Source organism: Dicentrarchus labrax, unplaced genomic scaffold (genome assembly GCF_905237075.1).
Source record: "Dicentrarchus labrax unplaced genomic scaffold, dlabrax2021, whole genome shotgun sequence".
Lineage (NCBI taxonomy): Eukaryota > Metazoa > Chordata > Actinopteri > Moronidae > Dicentrarchus > Dicentrarchus labrax.
The window spans coordinates 8,359,051-8,364,804 of record NW_026136711.1 but is presented as its reverse complement, the minus strand read 5'-3'; positions in this window follow the sequence as shown (position 1 = coordinate 8,364,804).

Sequence of the window (5,754 nt, the reverse complement as noted above, 5' to 3'; positions counted from 1 at the left end):
CTGGAGACAGGAGGAGTACTGAGATTAAACATTGTCCTGTGCCCCCCTTACAAATTCAATCGCAAAAAACAACAAAAATGGTGATAACACTGCATACTGTGCTGTTGAGTCAACCTAAATCACTGCAAGGGAAACTACTTTACCACTTTGTCTTCATTCCTTGACATTGCTTTTGAATGCTTGGCCTGGATTTTGGATTGGTCTGCAACATCAAAAACTGTATCTGTAACTATTATCATCCACCATCTGCTATTTAATCATGAAGTCCTATCAGCTGCTCTATATTTTACCCTCATTCTTTGCAGCCCGTCATGAGTCAAGCTTAGTCACAAAGGTCGTTTCTGTGAAGCTACCTGTTAAGTGCAGCACCTCTGACCCTAAGCTATGTAAGCTTGCAGCACCCTGATAAGAGTTCACTGACCTCTGTGTTGGAGGGGGTCGGAGAGAATTGGTGGATGACAAGCAAAACAGATGAGGAGATGTAAAAATGTCTTTGCAGGAGACCTAAATAGTTTCAGAGTCTCTCTGTTTGTCTGTTGCTGTAGCCAGAGAGCTGAGAGGAGGGGGGTCGAAAATTACCGTCCTAAAGAAGCCGAATGTGTCAGGACATTGGAGTGGACGTGGGGTGGTAGAGTCTGACTGGTGCTGAGTCTGATCAAACAAGCCATCCAGATGAGAGGAAGATTAGATGAGAGTCTTAGCTATTTCAGCTGGCTGACTTTGTGATTGCAAACAAGAGACTTCGAGGGGGGATGAAGTAGAAAGAGAGAATCCATCTCAACTAGACTCACACTCCTTTAGCCTTGTATAAAACAAGCACCGTATCAGAGCAGTGAGGGTATAGCCTGTGCAAAGACTTACATGGTAAATGCATGATTTACTATTCCACCGCACTAACTTCATCTGATGCTCTGAGTACAAAAATATTGTTTTTACTCACCAATCAATTAAAATCACTTTGACAATTCTTTTGATCACTCTTACAGTTAAGTTACATCAATGAAGCTCAACCATTCCTGTCAACATTTCACAGTAAAAGCCTACCAGAAAAGAGAGTGATTATGGCTGTTGAGGCGGGTGAAGGCTTTTGATGTGATGCATCTGTGCAATAAATACTGAAAAAAATGGGGAAAAAAAGTGAATCAGTCTCAACTCTGTTTCCAAACATTTGGAACATAAAGGGTATACTCCCTATACATGTAACTTACAGTATACTGTATTCTGCAAATATGGTATTCACATTAAAGCTGCAGTAGGTAACTTTGTAAAATTACTTTTTGTCATATTTGTGGAAATATTCACTATATCCTGACAGTAGTACATGAGATAATCAGTGAAAAAATCAGGTTCCTCTGGCTCGTCCTAGCACTTCTAATGACATTTACAAGAATCCATTGGGCCTGGACAAAAACAATCAATCAGATAAAAAGATGCTTTGGGTTGGAAGCTTTGAGATAGGTAATTCTTGAGTCCCAAAGTGTCTGTATTTGATGTCCTGGGAATGAAACTCAACAATCAACTATCTTTCTTGGCTTTGATTGCTTGTTTTTGTTCAGGCCTGTAGGATTCTCGCAATTATTTATATAATTAACGTGTATTTAATGTTTATTTAACCAGGGGACTGCAACACAGTTACAATTCAAAGAGGAATAAAAACAGTTGACAGGGAAAACAACTTCACACACACAAGGAAAGGACTAAAACCAGCTCAAATAAGGCAGTTGCATTTCTCAGTTAAATGTAGCTTTAATATGGCTTTAAATTCCTCCAATGGGACTAGATCATTAAGATGCAGTATGTTTTGCAAATGATTGATGAAGTCAAGGGAGCACAGTAAGAGAAAGCTTTTTTCCCCATCTCGGTAAAAACCCTAAGAGCGCAACATGGTGGAACAAAGCTGAAGAAGATTACATAAATATGAGGGGAGTTTACCCAGCATGACCTTGTACACAAAAATATACAAATGAATTTGTCTATGTAGACTTAATGACGGCCAGTCTACCAATTCATAAAGTGTATAATGATGAGTACAGGAACCAGAGTTAGCTATAAAACGTAGAGCACTGTGGTACAAAGAATCTAAACAGTGGAGAGTACTAGAGGCATCATGCATGTAGACAAAATCACCACAGTCCAAAACACAAAACACAATAGCTTTTCCTGGCTAACATAAAAAAACAAGCCTTATTTAGAAAATAAAATCTCTTAAATTTCAGCTTCTTCACAAGATTTTCCATGTGGACTGAAGGAAAGCTTGTTGTCAAACCAAATACCTTAATACTTATATGATGAGACTTTTTCAATTGAATCCCCATTTAGTGTGTTGACAATTGTGTTACCTGGGGATTCAGAGCGAGCCCTTAAAAATGTCATGAATTTGGTTTTTAGTTTTAGAACTAACTTGAGCCCATTAAAGCTGTTGAAAGGATAACTGAAGCTCATTTATAGCTTGGCTCAGTGAAGTATCAACTGAGTATACCACTGTGTCATCCGCGTAGAGGTGCAATTTAGCAGTTTCCAAATCCTTCCCAATATTTTTAATAAATGTAGAAAATAAAATAGGAGCTAAAATAAAACCTTGGGGGAAACCCTTGGAAGTCTCTAAAAAGTCTGATTTAACACCATCTGTAGAAACACATTGTGTGCGCTGTGTAAGATAATTTCTGAACCAATTTATAGCTATGTTATGTTATGTTATGTTACCTATTCAAATATTACTAAATTTGTTTAGCAAAAGATCATGGTCAACAAAATCAAATGCTTTTGACAGATCAACAAATATGTAGCATCTTGTTGCTTCTTGTCCAAGGCATTGACAATATAATTTAACACTAAGATAGGTGCTGTAAATCCGTTAGAATTAGGGATGTCCCAATCCGATCTCAACAATCAGTATTACCGTCGACGAAGGCCTTTTTGAACTGATCGGTATCGGCTATGTTGAGCTTTATTGATCCAATCCGATCTTTTGTTTTTCATCAGCTGTCATATAGCTGTTTGTCAACTCTCTCACTGTTTCTATTCCTCCACTGTCCTCTGTTTGTGAGTGACAAGGAGCAGCCATGCCTGCAGCAGAGTTTAAGTGTGGTGGATATCCAACACAGCCACTGCGAGTGCAACAAACGTCCTACAAACAAAAAGCCAATAAGAGTAATTAATTAATGTATTCCGCAAAAAAGATGTAGAGACAATGGAAATAAATACTCAGCAAAATACAGACAGTTCATTCAGGTAACAAAGGTAAAGGCTGCACTGACACAACAAACACTGGAGAGAGAACCTCCCTCCAAACAGTGACAAGACCAAAAGATTACAAAAGGTTTGTTTTTTTATATTTTATTGTTTAAAAATTAAACTAAAAAAACATTAAGGAACAGCTTTGACACAGGCATTTTGTTTCTTAATGCAATGCTGAGCTATTTAAATGTCAAGCATATGCATTGGATTGATTTTAATAACTTTAATGTATTTGAGGTATGCCCTACGCATCGGATTAGGATTCGGTATAGGCAGATACTCAATATTAAATGACTGATTGTTTCACAGATTATCCGTCTCATGTACTACTGTCAGGACACAGTGAACATTTAAGCAAATATGACTAAAAGTTATTTTTATAAAAATGTACCTACTGCAGGATGGAGAAGGATTATGCCCTTTGAGTGGCAAAAGGGCGCTTAATGTGAAACATCCAACAAGTCCTGCAAATTAAACAACAAAATACATTGTTGTGTAATTGCCCTTTAGGACAACATGCTTTCAGAGCTGGGGGCAGTAGAAGTATTGTTGTAAATATTTTTTCTGAAATGAATTTGTAATTAGTTACACTACTTATTATTGGTGAAAGTATGTTATTATTTTAATTATTACTAGTACTGCCTTACTTAACACTAAGACGGTTTTATATAAAAATGTTGTGGAAAAGAACATTACTTTTAGAATACAGGCAGGAAGTGTTGCATTAACAATGCAAACAGGAGCGCACACAGCTTACTAAAATATACTTAAAACACTAATACCTCTATTACATAACTCTGGAATACACTACCTCATTTATTCAAGTTGTACATACGTTATCTTGTGTCTATCTATATTCATCTGTATTTATTTTGTGTATGTCCCTACATGATTCAACTGTTATTTTTCTTCGTACTCTCCAGCCTTTTCATTTACATATGCACATGCACAATGTGTTAAATGAAAAAAAAAAAAAAAAAGATATGAATTGAAAATGTGAGCCAAATGAAACCATCTGCAGTTGAGGTAAATATACTTGAGCATGTACGATCAAACAGTAAAAAAAAATGTCAAAGGAAGACATTTGCTTTTCTGATAAAAAGCAATTATTATTTTAATTGGAGATTGAACAGTTGAACAGTTGTCAGGTAAAATGACATATTCATGTGTCATTCTGCAGCTAGTTAGTTTATAGCTGTAATGAATTTACCTGAGATGAATTCACTTGCTTTGAAGTGACTCTGCATACGCTGAGGTGAAATGAACGGAGCCGAACTGATCAAAGAATTAAAGCCGAGAGTGGCGATGGAGTCAGTGACTGTGCTCTGAGCAGCTCTGTCACTACCGCGCTATATTTAGCCAACACACACCAACAAGCCCCACAACAGTAGGCACGCACTGACCCCCACCATCTGCTCACTCACACACACACACACACACACACACTCTCACATATACTGCCACACACCTTAAGGTTTTAATGCCAACTGCTGCCCACAGACCCCCCAGATAAACCCAGGTGGACTTATTTAGATTCCCATCACGAGGTGGTCTTAAACACACACACACAGGCAGGGGACTCCCCACTTTGCTGCCTCTTCCATAGAGTACATTTTCTCATTATGGCGGATGCATAGACTGTATGAGTATACAACAACAGGGCTTCCCAAAGACTCACTGTGAGAGCAGAGAGCTATGGGGAGCCATTTTAATGAGCTTGCCTATGTGTGTGTGTGTGTGTGTGTGTGTGTGTGTGTGTGTGTGTAGGTTCAGTCTCCATATATAATAACACATCTATCACACATTTCTCTCCCTCACACTGCTTCAATTATGGTAAAAGGACAAAATGACCCCACAGTGTTAGCATTACTCTTTTTTGTGTTCGCATTCATTTTCACATTCATACTCTGAGACATTATTACTCTTACAATACCTGTGCCTCGGAGTACCATTATTCACACACTCTCTGGACGTTTTGTTTTGAACTTGGAGATTTTCTGCCGCCTCCTGCAGCCAGAAATGAGACAAGACTTTACCCTGCTGCCTAAACTGAGATGTCACACTGATGTGTCTCCGCATAGAAAATCAATTACAAGAGCTGCGAAAGGTGCCTGAGACAGCAGCCAGTGTGATTTTTCTGGGGATACAGATCTATTTTCTGCTTCAATATGATACAATAAAAGAGATCATCTTTGGGTGTAAAAACACAGAACAAATATTTTCTGTCTATATTTTTTGGCGAGTAGCTCCAGGCATCTTAATGGAGTCATTCCTACATAAATGGTTGGTTTCTTTTTTAAATGTTTCTCATGTTACGCTGTTGACAGGAAGAATATGGGTTTAAGTTCTGTGTTTGAACTCTTTTTGTCAGCCTGCTCCTTACAAAGCACCCTCTTCTTCTACAAATTCCTCTGGTCATGCGCTTAAATCAGAGACATTGACAGAAATCAGTGATTTTTTTGGTGATCTGTTTAAGTGTTCAGACAGCGTTTTGTCCTCTGCACTTGAAAGATCGGA